The 22,413-nt window shown below is 36.8% G+C and overlaps 1 long non-coding RNA gene across 1 annotated transcript; it reads left to right on the plus strand.

Annotated features, from left to right (window-relative positions):
* Positions 1 to 2,395: 2,395 nt before the first annotated feature.
* On the plus strand, positions 2,396 to 7,216 carry LOC143076114 (uncharacterized). Its single transcript, XR_012978534.1, has 2 exons — positions 2,396 to 2,441; positions 6,139 to 7,216. It is a non-coding gene; the product is annotated as an uncharacterized LOC143076114 (long non-coding RNA).
* The last annotated feature ends 15,197 nt before the right edge of the window (positions 7,217 to 22,413 follow it).

Genomic DNA, 22,413 nt, shown 5'->3' on the forward strand with positions numbered 1-22,413 from the left:
AATTCATCATGCCTTGCGTTGGCAAAAGCCAGTTTTGTCCGGTATGGAACCAGTCTACGATTGACAAAGGGAAGTAATATGTTTAAAAAGTGTGTAATAACAGAATCAAATCGGTAATTGGCAAAAATGGACTATTGAAATGCATTGTTTTCTATTTTATTTACTTTCAATAAGAATTAATGTCAGTTACCAAAAAGGAATAATCTTTTGATAACAACAAAGGTGCCGTTGTTTTTGTTAGGATTTATCTAGAGATACCATTCAGTAAATATAAATTCTAATGCAACAACGTTTGTAACGTTCATTTTGATTGGATAACGTCACTTTCTTACATGGCATCAATTGACAATAGATGCTATGGGACGTACGCGCAAGCGCAGACGGCATATGACAGATTTTAAATACATGTTTTAACGTTGTTTTCTGTCAGTTTCATTAGAATGGAGATAACAATATTGTATTTTAAGCTCCGACGGCATCAATTGGGATTTGATGGTCGCAAATACCCGTTTACTGTCTCCGCTAACGCGTCGCCAGTAAACTAAATTTGCGACCATCAAATCCCCAATTGATGCCGTCGGAGCTTAAAATACAATACAGTTATCTCCTAAACGTAAGACGTGGAGTCATGCGATCATATTTAATAAACTGACCAAATCCCTAAAATATCAATTGCATGTATAAGTATCCATTCTGAACATTTATCTTTTAAGTATTAAAAAAAATCGTTTAAATGTTTGCATGGCAAATTTGAAATGTATTTTACTTCATTTGTGTAGCTAAAGACCGATGAAAATATTGATCAAATACTTACATTTTGTATTATTTCATTTTTAATAGCTGTTGTCAGTTTGTTCTTTCCAATTCCAATTTCCTCTAGACTTCATCGTATCGAACTATTTGTGAACAAATTTTTAAGTATAGCCACATATGCATATTAGCTAAATAATATTGTTCTGGTTTTGTTTTGGTTAAATTTGTAATTAAAATGTTCACCTGAATGAATTCATATGTAGGTTTATACCTACATATAAGTAAATGATGTAACCTTGTTCTTCACTTTAATAGTTTTTGCATGTGTTCATTAAATATATGAGATGTCATTTTGTATACTACATTAAGTTTGTTTGCGTATGATACATATAACGTGGAAACGATTTATTCATATTTTCATTACATAATCATATTAAAATTTAAATGAAGGTGGATCAAACACCTTGACAAAAATTAATTTGTCTAGTTTTAACATAAAATATTGACAAAATATCTACTTTGACCCTTTGACAAAAATATAACAAATGTAACAATCTATCGGAAATTTTTCGTTTGATATATAGTTGACAAACATTTTTTTTTATCATTCAGAAGAAGAATATTCTTTAACAAATCAGCTGATGTTTTAATTACACAGTTATCGCCCTGTAATGTTAAGTACATTGTACCACTTTAAAATAGAAATTATACTATTAAGCTTACTTAAAAGTCAGAAATACACCTTTATCTGAAAAATCTACAAATTTCATTTTGGATAAGTCCTATGTTTTGGAATCAAAATTCATAAGTTTGTTTTCCATTTTAATAGCATTTTACTCCCGATGCCACAATTAATGATCATTGATTAGAGTTCTGTATGTATACACACTCCTTCATCAAAACAATCTGATTAGAATTTGACATAACATTGTATTGACAAATGTTATGCTTTATTTCTACAAATACCTAGTTATCTATATATATATATGTGTATAAAATTATGCTAGGAAACGGGCCCTTTGGTTGGATTTGATAAAAATTCTTGTTCTTAAATAAACACTATAATAAGGTTTATCACTTATAAGATAAACCAATTTAATGAAAGAGATTTGATTAATATATTTATTTTCCTTAATTGACATATTTTATCATTCGGATCCGCATCTCGCTTCCGGCTTATAAACATCACGTGACTTCAGCCTCACAGTTGAACTAGCCGCTCTGGATAAGTGAAAGTTTCAAAAGTTTCAAAAGACAATCGTCAAAAAATCTTCGACATCCGCAACTTATAGATTTCTAATCAGATATGAAACCACCGAAAAGGCCTCGTAATGTTCCCAAAAAGGTTTCACAGCAGCCTGCAGGTCCAGCAAAGAAATCTAGAAAAGGCAAAGGGCCGTCAACACGAGGAGCACTTTCAAAATCACAGAACACGACAAGAACCGTTCAAGTGTCTAGAGCAGCGACAGATCCTAATTTGGCAATTGCTAGGTGTGCAGCTATTAACATTGTATCAGACGCACATCAGGAACTCCCATTCGTGCCTTTCAGGATTCAAGATGAGATGGATACAGAAAGTCCAAATGGCAACGAGGGAGACGCACTGGACAGACCAAGGGGAGATTTGTTACCACTGACTATACAACCTGGCCCCAGCGGAGTGATGAGTCCAGCAAACAACAACCTTGGTATGTTAACTGTCTCAAATGTTTCTCACGGGTCGGCTGCTGGGTCTTTAGATACTCGTTTACAAGTGGACCAATCCCCTTCATACATTTCAAGTGTGTTCGATCCCATTTCATCCCATATTCCGGTCAAAATTAAAGAAAAAATATGGAACGGTGAATTTATTGACCTGAACGTTCTTCTAAAATCCACCCGGGACCTTGTAAACGAGCAAAATTTAGAGGGTGAACTGGTAGTTAAAGGGGATGTTTTATCCCTAGTTAACCAAAAGAAAAGCCCCATAAAAAGTATTTATGTCTGGACTTCCAGATTCATGATTTATGGAAGTGTCATGCTTGAAAAATGGCCCAACAAAGGTCTGGAATTTTTCAAATACATGCAAACAGTCAGAATGGCAGCCTCAAGGGGTTACTCTGGAGGCTGGGTTCATTATGATGAGCAATTTAGGTTACGTAAAGTTTTTTCCCCCTTTTCTTCATGGGGAGTTGTCGATATGGAGCTGTGGTTACTATGTGTATCTACTCCGAACGTTAGTCCTTCTTTTAACACAGGAATTTCAAATGGCAATAACCATCAATCGCATAGTGGGAATTCATCGACAAGTGGGGCGTCGAGTCAAAATGTAGGACAACGACGCGTGTTTACATGCAGATTATTCAATAACAAGGGTACTTGTGCATTTGGCAAGAATTGCAAATTTGCTCACAAATGCTCGAAATGTAATGGTAGTCATCCCTATTTAGAATGCAGAAATTAATTCCGCTTTGTTTTTGTTTACCTTGTTTTTGTAAACATCATTTTAAATCAGACATTTTTCCTAGAAATTATATTTAGATATTGTTATGTGTGGCTTATTGAACAGACATGTTCAGTTCCCGATCCAGTTTAATTATAACTACATAATGACGTATACATATATGAATCAGAGGCTGTAACCGAGTATAAATAGAATACAGATTTAGCACACGTGAGAGATATCTTTCAGTACATTTGAACTTGTTTGCTAGAAATGGTCGAGTTATCTCTCTTTGTACTAGAAAAAATGTATTTACTATATTTTATCATGTTAATTAATTTGTGTTTGTTTTTGTTTTTAATTTGCAGGTTACAAGCATTTGTATTCTCTGGGTAATTCGCCAATAAACGTCGATGAAGTAAAGAAAGCTCTCAAAAATTACCCACATCAAGAGGTTGCGCGAGACCTGATACAAGGTCTCGAAGCGGGGTTTAAACTAAAATACTCCGGTCCGAGACTTCCTATGGATATAGATTCTAAAGAAATGAATGGGGAGAAAGCCACCATAGCCAGGAAAAAATCCTTAAAGAAATTAACCTGGGTAGGGTAGCTGGTCCTTTTTCAGAACCTCCGTTCCCCACCTTTCGTGTTTCTCCGATCTCGGTTATCCCTAAAAAATCTAGTTCAGAATTCAGGTTAATTCATAATTTGTCCTTTCCTATAAATCACTCCGTTAATGACTTTATTGACAAGCAGTACTGTTCTGTAAAATACTCAAGTATAGACGACGCTGTCAATATGATTCACAGATTGAAAAAGAACACGCTCTTGGCCAAGTGCGACGTAAAATCGGCTTTTCGTTGCTAAGACTCTCTCCGGGTGATTTTGATCTGATGGGGTTCAAATTTGAGAATCAATATTTCTTTGATAAATGCCTCCCAATGGGGGCCAGTATTAGCTCGGCGCTATTTGAATCCTTTTCCACCGCCTTGCATTGGGTTGTACAGCAACAGTCAAAAAACGACAATATTTTACATTATTTGGACGATTTTCTGCTTGGAGGCGAGGCACAAACTTCTCAATGCCACGACACTCTAAAGTGTTTTCAGGATTCTTGTAAACTTTGGGGGGTTCCGTTAGCAGAGGAAAAAACGGTCGAGCCAACGGAAGTGTTGATATTCCTTGGTATAGAATTCGACACTATCAACATGATAATGCGTCTCCCCGAAGACAAACTTATTGAGTTAAAAGCCAGAATTTCTTATTGTTTAGGTAGATCCAAAATCACCCTTCGGGATTTACAATCTTTGATTGGTATACTAAATTTTGCATGTCAAGTGATTGTCCCGGGTCGAGCCTTTTGTTGTCGTTTGATTGACGCAACTTGCAATTTGCGTAGGCCCCATCACAGAACCAGAATAACTAAGGCTATGAAAGAAGACCTTAATATTTGGTTACTATTTCTATCAAACTACAACGGTACTACCGTAATTCTGGATAAATTCTGGTCATCAAACTCAGATCTCGAATTGTTCTCTGACAGTGCAGGTGGGGTCGGAAAAGGCTTTGGTATTTATTTTGAAGGGAAATGGGCCCAGGCGAGTTGGCCCCACAATTGGATAAATTCTGGAATTTTAACCGATATTACCTTTCTAGAACTGTTCCCTGTAGTTGCTGCTTTGGACATTTGGGGAGGCATGTTAAAAAACAAGAAAATTTTATTTCACATAGATAACCAGAGCGTAGTTTCTATAATCAATAAAAAGTCTTCAAAGTCGACAAGTGTTATGTCCCTAATCAGAAAACTTGTATTGGCCTGCTTGGAATGCAACATATTGATTAAAGCCGAACATATCCCAGGTCATTTGAAATCTCTTGCTGACTCCCTCTCTCGTTGTGATTTTCAGAAGTTCCGGAAACTATGCCCCACAGCAGATGCAAACCCATACTCGATTCCGGTCCATCTCTGGAATGTTTAAAAGACGAGGCAGACCTATTACTTAAATGTTCAATGGCTCCGAACTCCTGGAAAACTTATAAAACAGCAGTAGAATGTTTAAAAAAGTTTCGCATTATTTATAACAATCGCGATATTTGGCCGGTACCTATCGACGAAATAGCTCAATTCATAGCATACCTGTCGTACAAAGGTTTCTCTGCGTCTACTGTTTCTACCTACATATCCGGATTGGCCCACACACACAAGATTAACAATGTAACAGATAACACGAAATCATTCATCATCTGCAAAATGATTGAAGGATTGCGTAGAAAAAATCCGCAAAAACCAGATGTTCGAACGCCGATATCGTTCGACTTGTTAAAACGTTTAATTCACAGTCTACGGAGCGTCTGCAATTCTCAATATGAAACTATATTGTTTTCTTCTGCTTTTTCTCTTGCGTATTTCGCCATGCTACGGGTAAGTGAGTTGGCTATAAACAGTCGTACTGACGAAAGCGGACATGCATTGAAATGTGAAGATATCACTTTTGATAAGAGTAAGGGTCAAACCGAATTACATGTAAAAATATGCAGCTCAAAAACCGATCAAAAGCATACTTCCATAACCCTGATCATTCAAAGCCATGCAGATTCGAATATCTGTCCAATCACGCTATTACAATCTTACTTGCAGGTTCGCTACTCCGGCGTAAATGGATCAAATAAATTATATACACATTTTAATGGTTTGGCCTTAACAAAATATCAATTTTGTTCCCTGCTTCAAAAATGTTTGGGTTTCTGTGAACTACCGTTCCACATTCGTTCTCATTCTTTTCGGATAGGACGAGCTACTGATATGGCAAAAAATGGTGTTAAAGACGATATTATCAAGCAGTGCGGTCGATGGTCGTCCGTTGCATATTTACGCTATATTCGTATCTGAGTCTTAAATTTAACTTTCATTACAGCTCAAACGAAGTGTTTTTAATATTATAATACATATTACCTCCTTTTAGGTTCAAAAGCTATTTGGTTCGTCGGATCTTCAATTGTATATTGGGCACAGACAAATGCAAAAACGAGATACGGGGGCCCAAACATTGGTCTTCAAAGCAGAGGGGTGTACATACGCTGGTTTGGAAAAAGGGGTATGTTGTGGAATGATTTTAATGCCAAGGTATCCCATGCAGTTGACAAATTTTCTCCTCCCGCCATGATAATCATTCAGCTTGGTTCCAATGATCTGATCAAAGTTAAATCTTTGGAACTCATCCAAAATATTGAAAGGGATATTCTGCGTCTGCATTTACTTCTACCTAACACTCGCATCGTATGGAGTGAAATGTTAATGCGAAGGTATTGGCACGGTGCTACAGATGGAAAAGCTATCGAAAGATCTCGAAAACGAGTAAACTCGGCTATTAACAATTATGCCTTGAATGATGGGCACTGTGTTATTCAGCATCCTAATATCCGAGCTCGAGAGATGAACTTGTATAGATATGACGGAACTCACTTATCCGATATTGGTTATGATATATACTTGAATAACATACAAGGGGGTATTGAAACTTTCCTATCATCTCAAAAAATTCGGCGTTTCCCGGAAGTATAATTTAAAATAGAATTTCTTATGGTTTTCAAGGGGTTAAGAAAAAAAAGGGGGGGTATTAATGAGTGTGTATAGACTCACTCACGTGGCAAGATTAAGGGGTCATGATCCGTTCCTGTATTGTACGTCGGATCATATTAGTTTTTTACTTTCCTGCGTTACCGCAGGAAGTTCTGTTGAGACCATCTCATGTATACCCTGAGTGGCCGGTTCTGAATTGGTACCAGTTCGAGCTTAACTGTTTGTTTAATCTAGAAATTGTTAATCTTTACTCCCCTGAAACCAGGGGGTGATGCGAATAAGACCCGACGTATTTGGGGATCATGGCCCTCGTTCTCTTTAGGATTTAACCTGGAGGAACTTGAGCATCCATTGCTACCAATGGTGCACAGATTTGTCAGTTAAATCAATCATGTCGGCATTCTGTTATCATGTCAGACCTCGTCATTCAAAGTGAACTGTGGCCGTTAATTCCACATAAATTGCTTGTTTGTTATGCTTTGCCTTAAACTTGATTCTTTTATTAATAAGGTTTATCACTTATAAGATAAACCAATTTAATGAAAGAGATTTGATTAATATATTTATTTTCCTTAATTGACATATTTTATCATTCGGATCCGCATCTCGCTTCCGGCTTATAAACATCACGTGACTTCAGCCTCACAGTTGAACTAGCCGCTCTGGATAAGTGAAAGTTTCAAAACCCACCCACCTCCCCTCACACTATCAACAATTACTTGTGTCTGCTGCTGTTTTTATTCATTTTTCAGGCTGTTTAGAGAGAAGCCTGATACTAAATACGTCGTTGGACAAATTAAAGATGACTAGACTAAGCCGATGGAATTGCTTGCTGAACAAACTTTTGAGAACTATCGTATTCTAAATATTCGAGTGAGTGTTATACAGTTTTACCAGGACAATCAGCCACCAGCAATGCGATTGGAACAATCAGTATGACTTTAGTTTATCCACCTGGAACACATATAGAACTTTAAATTTTTGTTATGAACTTTCAGAGTTTATATCTCCAATACTAGTATAATTGTTCATTATATGGTAATAAAATATTTTGTCACAGTAAAAGGTTGTTTGGCGGGGTCTGGCAAGATTAAGGGGTCATGATCCGTTCCTGTATTGTACGTCGGATCATATTAGTTTTTTACTTTCCTGCGTTACCGCAGGAAGTTCTGTTGAGACCATCTCATGTCTACCCTGAGTGGCCGGTTCTGAATTGGTACCAGTTCGAGCTTAACTGTTTGTTTAATCTAGAAATTGTTAATCTTTACTCCCCTGAAACCAGGGGGTGATGCGAATAAGACCCGACGTATTTGGGGATCATGGCCCTCGTTCTCTTTAGGATTTAACCTGGAGGAACTTGAGCATCCATTGCTACCAATGGTGCACAGATTTGTCAGTTAAATCAATCATGTCGGCATTCTGTTATCATGTCAGACCTCGTCATTCAAAGTGAACTGTGGCCGTTAATTCCACATAAATTGCTTGTTTGTTATGCTTTGCCTTAAACTTGATTCTTTAATTAACTACAGATGTATGAGGTACAATTCTTACATGCATGTGTAAATAATGGGGAATGTGTCAAAGAGTCAACAACCCGACCAAAGAGCAGAATACAACCGAAGGCCACCAACGGGTCTTCAGAGTGAGAAAATCCTGCACCCGGATGCCGGCTTCAGCTGTCCCCTAAACAAAAATGTGTACTAGTTCAGTGAAAATGGACGTCATACTAAACTCCATAACATGTAAATAAGCTCAAATTAAAATTCACACAAGAATAAGAATGGCCGAAGGCTTCTTACTTGTGACAGGCACAAAAATGCGACAGGGTTAGATATGTTTTAAATTAGGTAGATCTAAACATTCCCTCTATACCTTTAGCCAATGTAGAAAAAAAACAAACGCACAGCAATAAACACTTTAGAACTCAGTATAAAAGAAGTCTGAGTGAACATTACAATGAAATTAACTTGGAGGACCGACTTTCACATATTTTTTTTTCCAATATTGCAATATTTGGGGAGTTAAAAGATTGATTTCAGGGACTGATCAACAGTAACGTGGTAAAAATTTGACGTCTTTCTTTCTCAATCAAATTTTCTACATAATTTTAAGGGTCTCGTCATCAATGTAATTTGAATCACATAGACAACAGACAATGTCTTCTTTCTGTAAACCCTGCCACCTTCTGGACTCAATCAGCTGATAGTGACTATCACATATATATTAAGCACAATGCATAAATTAAATTATAAGGTTAAAAAAATTAAAAATTTATCAAATTGTTTCAGTAAATTCTTTTAAAAAACATACGATAACATACTTTTTTCTTTTTTCCTTTTCTACTTTTAGGCGAGTCTGAATTAAAAACAAAGCATTCTTGATGAAACCTGTCTTTGAGTTTTTACTTGAGTTCAATACTTTATGACACCCGTTTATTAGCATATTGTGCATTCCATGTACTATAATTATTTGACATAAATCTTAAATCAAAACTATTTTTTTCATGTACGATATCCGCTTTATTTATGTTCCGTTTTCGTTTTAATATTAAAATAAAAAGTGTGTTTATATAAAAGACAATACAAATTGTACCTTCTTTTCAATGAAGAAGTCTTTTCCAGAAAATTTTAATTCGCAACTTTATAGACACAGTAATAACATATAAGCCAAGATCTGCATTCACTATTAAATTTGGAGTAGACTGTTTCATATGTAATGTGTTGACACCGTTATAAGGTGTATGACCTTACTACACTTAAAACTTTAACTGAGACAAATTGTTACCAACCGACTTACAAATTTTCTAAAAAAAAGAACAAAAAACAAAAAAACGTGTATGTTAATATGTAAAGGAAATAAGCCGATAACAGTTCATCCTGTCAGATATTGGTCACTGGTATATCATATAGATAAAGTAATTATTATATATCAGTGACCGCTGTGAATAGTAAACTTGTAATTGATAGTAAATAGCAAATTTATACGAGTCATTCTGGTACAATTATGTTCATATGATACAGAATCAAACAAATAACGATAAAAAGGCGAGGGCTAAAATAAATTGTCCTATCCACAAGAGCCTATGGTTATACAAGAGTGCAATTAACTTATCATATTTGACAGTAAGTTGTTCACCGGAATTTTCGCATGTTATATTTTAATTATATGTTTTCTGTCTATAAAAATTTTTTAATGTTCTTTTCGAATGGTCATAACGCTCCTCTTTTTTAAATTTCGATTGCACCCTGATATCTTTTTTTAGTTTGTCGGTTAAAACAAGAGGCTCTCAAGAGCCTGAATCGCTCACCTTAATTTTTTTGGTTAAATCTTTCATCAATGATTATTTTGGCTTTTCAATTTATTTAAATGTTCTTTGAATCGTCCTATTTTCTTCAAAAGCAAAAAAAAAAATCATTTTCTCCTATGTTCTATTTTAGCCATAGTCTGAGCTATGTTTCTGACATACAAGGAAATGAAATATAAAATTTATACTAGATACTCTGAAACTCATTTAGCCTAAGTTTGGCTGAAATTGATACAGCAGTTTCAAAGGAGAAGATTTTTTAAAGTAAGTCAACATGATGAACAAATCGTGAAAAAAGTCTTTAAAGGGCAATAACTCCTTAAGGGGTCAATTGACATTTTTGGTCAAATTGACTTATTTGTAGATCTTACTTTGCTTAACATTTTTGCTATTAACAGTTTATCTGTATCTATAATAATATTCAAGATAATAACCAAAAACTGCAAAATTTCTTTAAAATCATCAATTCAGGGGCATTATACCTGAAAAACCAGGTACCCAATTCGGCTGAAAATTTCAGGACAGGTAGACCTTGACCTAATAAATACTTTAACTTCTTGTCTTATTTGCTCTAAATGCTGGAGTTTTTGAGATATAAGCCAAAAACTGCATTTTACCCTGTGTTCTATTTTTAGCCATGACGGCCATGTTTTTTGACGAAATAAAAAATAAAGCACAAACTTTATTTTATACACCCTACTGATCATTCAGTTGAAGTTTGGTTGAATTTGGTTAAGAATTTTAGAGGAGAAGATTTTTTAAAGTTAGCAAATATGATGAACAAATTGTGAAAAATTGTCATTAAAGGACAATAACCCCTTAATGGGTCAATTGACAATTTTGGTCATATTAACTTATTTGTAGATCTTACTTTGCTGATCATTTTTGCTGTTTACAGTTTATCTTATCTATAATAATATTCAAGATAATGACCAAAAACTGCAAAATTTCCTTAAAATTACCAATTAAGTGGCAGCAACCCAACAATGGTTTGTTTGATTCATCTGAAAATTTCAGGGCTGATAGATCTTGACCTAATGAACATTTTTACCCCGTGTAAGATTTGCTCTAAATGCTTTCGTTTTTGAGATATAAGCCAAAAACTGCATTTGACCCCTATGTTCTATTTTAAGTAACAGCGGCCATGTTTTTTGACGGATCAAAAATCGAAGCACACACTTTGTGCAGGATAATCTAAGGAACAATCATGCTAAGTTTCATCCAAATCCATTCAGCAGTTTCAGAGGAGAAGATGTTTGAAAAATTGTTAACGACGACGACGACGTCGACGACGACGGACGCCAAGTGATGAGAAAAGCTCACATGGCCTTTTAGGCCAGGTGAGCTAATAATATATTGATAAAATTCCGGGTTCATATATTATATTAACTAGTTGTAACGTTTCCATTTTTCAGCTTTAAAAAGGTTTAAACCAATTTACCGGATATTTAGTTCTCACAGGAAGCAATGAAGTTAATAACACAAACTAATAGAATTTGAATATTTTAGAGTCTTAATGATATACCTTTAAATTTAACCACTATCTTTAAATGTTAATCGACCCAGTAGTTTACTGTTAAAAGTTTAATACATTTTTGAAGTGTTCTACTTTATATGTTTTTGTAAATTTCAACTACACAGTTTTCTTTGTGTGTAAATACAAAGAGTTAGTTTTATAATCAGAAACATATAAATCACAGAATAGGCAACGTCAGCGAACGATCGTGGCCCGTGTGACTTTAACGAGAAGTCACGGTAGCGTGGTTATCGCCATTTTGTAACTTCTAAAAGAGAATAGTGCAACTGACTTAATATTGTTATTCTACATCATTTCTTTCAAAACAGCCTATGTAAATTTATATTTTGAATTCTTATATTATTTACTTTCTCTTGTTCAAATTATAGCATGTCTTAGGGTGGAAAATAGTGTGACAATTAACATTCGAATTCAATGTTTTAAAAGGGAAAGCTGGCTCACATACATTACGATGTAGGTCATACAGGATCACTCTACATAGAAGTTGATTTTTTTTAAAGCTTCTTCTACATTTTACTTTGATGTTTTGCATTTCATTTTTTTTTATAGCTGTCGTTCGTTTTGATTTTGGATATTCATAAATACAGATCTCTGTACTTAAGTTCCTGGATAAAAGTTGTTCATCTTCGGAGAATGACTTATCACATGAATTACTTTTAAAGTCACACATGCTTAGTCCATAGAGTTTGAATGTTTATACAACAATATATTTCACCCACTTTGATATAATTTACAATAAAAATAGCCGTATTATAGCTATCGGCGATGTCGCATTGGTTATTTATATTGACAGATACCTGTACTTCCTGATTAGTAGATGTTCTTCATCAGAGAATGATTGTACTAAACACATGAATTTCTAAAGTAAGTCACATAGGCCTAGCCTATACAATATGAAATTTTAAATATTTCACCCACTTTGACGTAATTTATAATACTAAAAACAAGTTAAAATCAAGGCTGGCCTTGTTAATTTGGTCATACAATTAAACAGAACCCTGTTCTGAAGTTTTTTCTTCAAACTTATTTTTTGTTTCATATATTTATTATACACAAGAAAATATTGTTCATATGTCGCAAAACAACACTTCATGGAAATAATGTTCGCATACAATATTTGATATTGGTATACTGGATATACAGTACTAGTCTACTTAATACAATTAATAATCTTTTTTATTTCAAAGTTTAAACTCAAAATAATTTAACATTAAAAACCATAACCTTCTCTCGGAATAAAATAGTGGTTCCTTAAATCAAAATGTCACCACTTAATACATTGTACTCAATAAAAATATTTTTTAACTGTATTCTGTCACCTGGCAGAAAAAGATAGAGTACATGCACTAAGGTTACCGGTAGTATATACATTTGTATATACATGTACAATGGATGGATGCTCGTAGCGTTATCATTCGTTCAGACCTACTTATCCAATAATTGTTTCTGCGACTGCATCTTGTGTACAACTCGTGTTGAAATAACATTTGATAAATTGCGTGCGTTCAAGGAATTTTTTAGATTAACCTTCACCAGGAATTGGTGTGTTGGTGTTTGGATTGTGTATGCGTCTAGTGTTAGTTGGAGCCATATATGCTCTTATACCACCGCTGGCTAGCTTGCTTTGTAGGTGAAAAGGAAGCCTAGTGAGTAAGACTTTTTTGCCAATACATAGCCTCTACACTATTCAAGACTACTGCAATGATCCTCTCGCCAGCACACGGTAACTAGGATCATGCATCCTAGGCGTAATTGTAGAGGATCTTGGAGCAGCAAGTGTCCCAGAGATGGAGTGTGTAGGGCCATCGGCGTGTGGATATGCCCTTGCACTCATCAACCTTGCCCCAGCTATGGAAAATAGCCGGATAGACGAGAGTCGTAAGCCAAGAAAGGAAACCAATCTAGGAGAAAGAACAACTCCAAAATCAAACCGGTTAGATAAGGCTCGTAGGTCATGACAGACAGCTTATCTAGAGGAAGGATACCTCGAGAACAAAATTCCTGGCCCTCCAGGTTTGGGGTTTGAGCGCAAGACCAACTATCTCGCCTTGTAAAAAAAATCACAGTTACAGAAACCTTGACGAACAGAAATACGTTTACCGACTCGGTAGGGAGGGTCTCACTAACAACAAGAGACATCACGCATTGCAGGGAAAGCGGAAACGGAGCTGCAAAGCTGATTAGCCGTCTGACACCTAAGTCAACCTCCATATTTGGGACCTTGAATGTAAGAACTATGTACCAAAGTGGCAAAGCAGCAATCATTGCCAATGAATTGAAGAAGTACAGAATAGAAATACAATGTACTGGGGTTGAGCGAGACTCGATGGATTTGTTGTATCTTTACCCTAAGCCCCGGGTTCTCCCTGCTAGGAGTAGACAACTGACACCATTCTCCCTGCTAGGAGTACGCAACAGACACCAATGGGTCTCTGGGTGGATAAAGCGGATGTCGGAGCCAGCGCACGCCTGCAGCGCCCTCTTCAGCTAATGGTCAACGACACCAGACGTGACTTACGAAGACACAGATTTACAACGCTCGTGTAAGAGGTAACTACGGTATTTAAGCCTAAGTCCTTTTAATACATAAAGTCCAGGTCAGGTCCTTTTAGGAGAAAGAGTCTTTCCCAAGACGAACACCACATTATTGGTAGTGCGGGTGGTTCAAACGCACATAGTGCGACCTAGTTAGCCATTTTGGTCGGGATTTTGACCAGGTGCAATCAAGCGTGAGTGGCAGAATTAATTTGGCTATAATTCTGTGACTTTCCAAGTTGGATTAGGCTCAAAAGAAAAGCTTTAGAAGCGATACCTCATTGAGAAAAGCGTTGTATGATAAGTTTTTCACTGCCTGTGAAAGTTTTCAAACTTTGTTCAAGTTATTGATTTTTTCAGATTGAGTCTCGCGTGATTTCGTGTTACCAGGTAACAACGATACTTGAGATCAATACCGGAAGTGATTTCCGTGATTTGTGTACATAATTTTTTAATATGCAATACACATCTTTGCTACTTGTAAACGGATTTAAATCAATAAAGACTTGTTTACTATTTTATTATTGTCTTGTCATTTATTTATAGTGAAAATATCACTGAATATAGGTCAATATTGAGCACAATGAGTGGGTTTAAAATTAAAATAAACTCCAGTTCGGAGTCTGTTCTCCTACATGTACCTTGCATTGATACGGCTACCGCTCATAGAATTATAGTAATGAGAAATAATGTCATAACAATTAATCCAGAAATATTGGCTCAAATACCATATTTGAGAAATAATAAAATTAACGGTAACAATTTTCTTGCAAAATGTCCCTGGACTGGTGTCAGATATGATTGATTTTTCCGCTTGTGAATTGAATGACATGGACAATCTTGATGTCAGGTATCAAGGTCAGCCACACGAGTCACAAGACTATGAGACAGATACACATTTAAAATCACACGTGGGAGGGGCACCAAATTTTGAGTCTACACCTTAAACCCCTGGTACTATTAGACGGGAAATTGCTCATTTCCAGGAATTTAAGACCCATACCCAACTACATCAGTCCTATTCAGGACCGATAACTCTGTCGATAGATATTATAGGGTATACAAGATTGTTGAAATCAGAGCAATCGTATTATAGGTCTCTGTTGAAATGTAAACAATAACATATTTTTTACAAATGTTAAACTTTATATCGATTCATTGAATGCCTGGATTAAGCTGAAAACATTGAATTAAAAAAAAAGTATTTAATCATATGCAATGAAATCTCGTTGAATTTCCTATAAAAAAAAATCCATTTGAATTAAAATTTGAATCATAATATTTCTTTAAAATAATTATGAAAAAATAAAAATATTTGAATATCTTTTATGCAAAATTATTTTTTTAAAGACATTTTCATAAAATTCATATTTTCTTAAAGTTTATTATGATAGATACTTCTTCTGATTTGAAACTGGGATTTAGAGAAAGTTTTTTTTGTACATTTATCAAAACTTTTGTATATCGCAAAATTTAAACTTTGGTAAAACATGTATACAGGATGTTTAAAGTGACCTGGTTGCTTTTGGTTTGCACGTCTACCTGACACTATATTGTTATGTAACATTACAACCCAAGTCAGAGTTCACCTGTTCTGTAAAGGGATGAAATTTTAAAGGTATAGAATATTTATCTATATTAATTTTCGGGCATTGGTTTTTTTTTTCTCATGGGATGAAAACATTTTTTGTTCTAAAAGGGATGTATAAAATTAATATATTTCTAAAGAAAGATAAAATAAACAGAAAAACACCTTTAAAAAAAGAAGAGAAAATTTTATTATAATTTTATTGTAAACTATTTTCTGGTAACAGTATATCCTGGATATCTGTCAAATAAATGTTCCCGTGTCACACTTAAAATAATTTTGAAATCAATCATATCGAAATATCACCAAACAAAAGAACAGAAACTTCAGAGATTCTGCATAAAAATATTAATATAATCTAGGAAAGTCTTACTATACAAATCCTTGATTTGATGCAAAATTTCCATATTATGGGATATACATCATCCGCCATTTTGAAAAATCCCGAAAAAAATCCATATTTTAAATCGATATTTGACCGACTTTGACTTGAAATTAAACTGTTTTAAGTAGTATTCTCCGCCAGATATATGTTTTAATATACTTAATCGATTTGAAAAGTTTGTTTTTAATGTACGGAATTTCTTTATTTGTTGTACAAGTAGACATGTATATCGGTAATTTAGCATGGAGGCAACGGAGAAATGACGAGAAAAGTGCATGTTTTTACAAGTCTAAAATGACCGACTTTAATAAAAAATTAAACTGTTAGGACCAACATTGTTTGATAGAAATATGTTTGAATATCAAGGATTGATTTGCAAAACTTAGAAAACGGGACAGGTTTATGAGAAAAGTAAACTTGATTGAAGCATCTATGCATTTTATATGGGGAAATATAATACAAAAATACGTCACAAAAGTCACGTGATGTCTTACTTAGTTAGATATGGATACACAGAGGTGGATAGACCAACACGGTTCCACACATGCACCTGTTCAGGGGGTGAAATCTACAAAAAACCTACTTTAAATCAACCGGTATTTTCTGACTCTGAAATTGCCATGGATACAGTGTGGAACTCGTAGGTTGATCGCACGTCGATAAGATCCATGCTCTCATGCATTGAATAAAATGAATATACAACCCAGGAGATGGACCGTTGCAGAATTTTAGACGATAATCTGTCCTGTAGTGAGGAATCACTACTTCCCAGCCGAACATTACAACCAGAAATAATTGACCCCGGATACGGATCACATTATGTCGAATATGAACCATCAGATAAGCCATATCCGCCAAGTCTAGATCAGGTTGTTCGGTGTCAACAAAAAATAAGTCTATGGGTACTCAGCATGATAATAGCGACACTATGATAGAAGTTCACCTGAATCAGCATTCAAGGTTAGTGGATGAAAATTGTACGGCGTACGAGTCGTCAACTGCTATGAAAGAGCAAGATTTCGAGAACCCCCACCTCAACGATAGGTTTCAACAAAGTCAACCGCCAATTGAACAGGACTTTTACAGCCAGAATAGGCGAACAAGCAATCAAAACAGTAGGTCGTTAGATAATTCAATCAACTATATTCAACCACCACCACCAACAGGTCAACTGCCTGTTAAACATACCATCAACTTCAACCAACAACGTCAACCAGTTGTTCAACTGCCTGTTAAACATACCGTCAACTTCAACCAACAAAATCAACAAGCTGTTCAACTTCCTGTTGAACGTATCATCAACCACAACCAACAAAGACAATAAGCTGTTCAACTCCCTGTTGAACAAACTAACAGCTACTCTCGATCAAATACTAGAGCCATTCAACTACTTGGTGGTCACACAGTCACCGACTCGCAACCAACTCAACAGACAATTCAACAATCAACCCGGCATACCATAAACAACATACCACATCATCCACAGGACATATCTGTGCTTAACAGACAATTGCCTACTCAACCAGGTTTCAACAGGTCACCTCCAACTATTGTCAATCAACCAGTCAACCACAGGGACACAGGTCAACAACCACCTCAACCCACCATCAACAGGTCAAAGCCTTTACCTGCACATAGGTCTACTCCACCCGTCAGGGAAAGGGAACCTTGTCAACAACCTCCATCGACCGTCAACAGGGCCAACCAACCACCCTGTCCCAGGTCAACGGGTCAACTACAGTCAACTAGTCAACAAAACTATACAGTTACAAGTTATACAGCCGGACGACAGAACTACATCAGGGTGATTGATAATCAACAACATCAACCACCGATCAACCATCCTGTACATATACCACATATCAGCAGCCAAGTTCCACCGAAACAACAATTTGTTGACAGAGCAGGTCAACACCAACAACCTCTCATCAACACAATCGGTCAGCAGGGGCAGCCGCCTCAGGCCATACATTACCAACAGGAAGTTTACAGACAACAACCGGTGCAACATATCCACAATGTTACTGCACCTGTACATCAGACTCAACAGCCATTTGAAAACATACCATACCAGCAGGGAATCCTCATCAGCCTTCAACAACACAAAATCTTGCACAGGGAACAGTTATATCAGGGTATTATGACGCAGCTCCACACTTGCCAGTGTACCCACAACAACAACAACAGTTGTACAACAACCAACCACAAGTTCAACAACAACAACAGTTGTACAACAACCAACCACAGGCGCAGTTTCAGGATCAAAGAAGTATATCTAGCGTTACAAGCTGCTCTAATAGTGATTCTGATTCATCTAGTACTACATCAGGGGTAGTGTACCGTAGGAGTCGTCGCAAGAGTAGAAACAACCAAACACATTCTAGACATAGTATATCAGGCAGACATGTTTCACCTGTTGAAGAGGAGATTGGTTTTGATGTTAATATTGGTTATTCTCATCGGATTTTGTCTAATGCTTAGTCCGTTGCTATGTGTGTTACATTTGAATGTTGTGTAGTTCTCCTCTTATATTTAATGCGTTTCCCTCAGTTTTAGTTTGATTCCCCGATTTTGTTTTTTGTCCATAGATTGACGATTTTTGAACAGCGGTATACTACTGTTGCCTTTATTTAGTGATCACTCATCATCACACCACAAGAGTTCAGGCAAGAAGCAAATAAATAGGAAGTCGGACAGACATGGTCAATCAGACACGGATGGTCACCATTCCTCAAGCAATCGTCATAGAGCGAAGCCAGCTCCAATGAAACAGGATAAGAAATTTTTCTTTTCAGTGCCCAAGAACCTTTAGTGCACAGGAAAAGGCAACTGGAAGGCATTTTACACAAAGTTCAGCGGGTACGCTGAGGCTGCAGGTTGGACGGACAAACAAAAACGAGTACAGCTTTGTTGGTGCTTGGAGGACAAAGCTAGTGATTTTTATACAGTCCTGCTGGAAGCTAACAACGACATTGCTTTTAGTGCAGTAGTGACTAAAATGGTAAAACGCTTTGGATTTCAAGAACCACAAGAAACTTCACAGATACAGTTCCAGAGTATTACCCAAAAGAAAGAGGAATCCCTGGAGGATTGGGCGGATCTGGCAACACAATCTTTCAAAGACCTCTCTGAAGAGTACATGACAAAACAAGCAGTAATGAAATTTTGTCAATGTTGCAACGACCCAGAGGCTGGACAACACACATGTGGATTTAAACCAGTATCGGGTGAAAATGCAATTGATATAATAAAGTGGTTTCAACACTCAAGAAAGGCTGTGCAAGCCCACATTGCTCAAGGAAAAACACCTGAAGTAAAACAGGCGTCAGCTCCAACACCAACAGCGCAAGTTAGTGACACACCATCAATGCACGGGTAGGCTCGTCCAAATCAGCCATAGACACACGAGTGTCTCAAATGGAGCAACAGCTTCGTCAACAACGAGAAGAGCAACAACAGAGCATGCAACAGATACAAAGCCTACTATCCTCAATGGCTACACTTACGAAGGAAATGCGACAATCTATCAGATCTGGTGGTACTTCGCCCAGTCGGGACTATAGATCAGATAGTACCTCTCGTGTACGTGGTCAAGGTAGAAGAGGTGGTTATAATAATCGTGCTGGTAACCGCAGGACACAGACTCCAGGTGGGGCATGTTTTTATTGTCATGAACAAGGACATTATAAAAGAGATTGCCCAAAGTTAAGTAATACATCTGGCAGACAACCGTCCACACAGAACAATCAAACAGCACGCAAATCAGTTACGATGAATGTGCCAGAAGACAAAGTTACTGAGGGACCATCTAATATGTTTACTGTGGTAGGAACAATTGGGACTGCTCAGCTCTTGCGAGTGAAGGTACAAGTAATCTAGTGACTGCATTGATTGATACCGTCTCAGAGATTACCATAATGCAGGACAAAGTTTTTGCCTCCCTGAAAGAAAAACCTTATGTCGTTAAAGAGACACTTATGCATTGTGCTGGCCGAGACATGCAGATGACCTGCAGAAGTACTAATTCTACTCTTTTTAGGATAGAGGACTTACTTTTTAGTCACCATTTATACATCGCTCCAATTGACTGTGAGATGCTCCTGGGCCATGACTTCTTAGCTAGCAATAATGTTATACTAAACATTGGTCAAGGATACATGTCTATCAACGACAAAACAGTTAAGCTAGTCTTAGAAGGAGAAACACCATCTGCTCAACCCTCAGTCAGTAGAATTACAATACCAAAATCGGTAGTAGTCCCACCTAATTCAGTAATGCGAATGAATTGTACAGTACCAGTACAGGACAATGATTTTGTGATAGAACCAAACTCGAAGATTACACTCTTGATTCCCAGATCAGTTTGTGCAAGTCCAGTGGTTTGTTTTATGAATGTGACGGACAACCCTGTCCGACTCCAGGGTGGAATAGAAGGCACATGCTGTGACAGTTATTGAATCTATGGATGATCCGCAAGAGCTCAGTGTTGGTAATTGTTCAACCAGGAAACAGGATAACAGTCCAAAAAGTACACCGCCCCAACAGGAGGATCTACCAGATCACCTTCAAGAACTCTTTACTACATCCAGTCAGGATTTGACAGTAGATCAGAAATCCAAACTGAGAACTTTGCTTTACACGTACAGTGATGTCTTTGCAAAGAGAGAGTTTGACCTGGGTAATTTTAGTCATGTAGAACATGAAATTGATACTGGCGATGCCAGGCCTATTCAGCTCCGTATGTGGAGAACACCAGCTTGTTTTGTTCAAGAGGAGAAGGCACACCTCAAGAAAATGTTAGATGCTGGAGTTATACAACCTTCAACATCAGAATGGGCTTCAGCACCAGTGCTTATCAGGAAAAAAGATGGCGGGGTACGCTGGTGCATAGATTTTAGAAGGCTCAACTCAGTCACATCACGTGATTTATTTCCGTTGCCCCTAATAGACGAATGTCTGGATACTTTGGCTGTTAACATATGGTACTACAAACTGGACGCTAATAGCGCGTATTGGCAAATAAAGATCAAGCCAGAGGACAGTAAGAAGATAGCATTTATTACCAAATATGGATTTTTTTGAGTGCGTCAAGATGGCTTTTGGACTTTGCAACGTACCAGGTACCTATGCCAGGGTAATGAACCTTGTCCTCAGAGGTTTAACTTGGAAAACTGAATTGGCTTTCCTTGATGACATATTGATTTTAGGACCATCTTTTGATGAACATCTCAATAACCTACAAAATGTATATGCCAGATTTCGAGAGTATGGACTTAGATTAAAGCCTAAAAAGTGTGCTTTGTTCAGAACAATATATCAAGGACTATGCCAAAATATCTGCTCCACTAAATGAAGTGACAGGAAAAAAATTGTTTTCATGGAACCAGCAACGTCAACTTGCATTCTAGACGTTAAAAGACAATTTGTTATCTGCACCAGTACTAACTTTGCCTAATAACAAGGATTATTTCATCCTGGATACGGACGCATCCCAAAATGCAATAGGCTCAGAACTAATTCAGGTGAAAGATGGAGAGGAACGGATAATAGCATATGGTAGTTTTGTACTTACAGCCGAACAAAAACGTTATTGCACAACTAGAAAGGAGTTGTTGGCAGTAATAAGATTTACTAGACAGTTCAGACACTACCTTCTGGGACGACAATTCACGGTGAGGACAGACCATAGTAGTTTGACATGGCCTGTCAATTTCAAAGAGCCCCAGGGGCAACTAGTTAGATGGTTGGAAGAGCTCAGCCATTATCACCTGGTTATAAAGCATAGGCCAGGTAAACAACACATTGATGCAGATGTCTTGTCCCGTCTCCCGGATAGGTTAAATGAATGTCCTCATTATAATGCAGACACCATACTGGCAAGTTTACCTTGCAAAGGCTGATTACTACCAGCGGGCACATCAAAGTTGGGCACAGTTTTTATGTGATGTAGATGAAGCAGTCCCACTGACTAGAAAAGGGAAGCAAAAGCCAAGATTAGTTAAACGAGTAGCAACAGCAATGATGATGTTATTTGAAACACCGGAAAAGGTTTCAACCTTGGAACAACCTGCAGTACCAGTTGAGTCTGCATTTATGGAAGACTGCGGTCACACTAGCAGCTTAAACTCAATTGAGCCAATAGCAAGCCAGTCGTCTGAGGAATGTGATTTACCACCATTCAGTACAGGTATGGAATTGATTTTTACTCCATCAACGGCAAGAATTGTAATGGACGACTCTTTTGATTGTGTTGTGGCAGCAATCGCACAAGAAGAGGGCATAACCATCTCAGGTTTCAGTGAAGAGGAT

Source organism: Mytilus galloprovincialis, chromosome 1, assembly GCF_965363235.1.
Source record: "Mytilus galloprovincialis chromosome 1, xbMytGall1.hap1.1, whole genome shotgun sequence".
In the NCBI taxonomy this organism is placed as follows: Eukaryota; Metazoa; Mollusca; class Bivalvia; order Mytilida; family Mytilidae; genus Mytilus; species Mytilus galloprovincialis.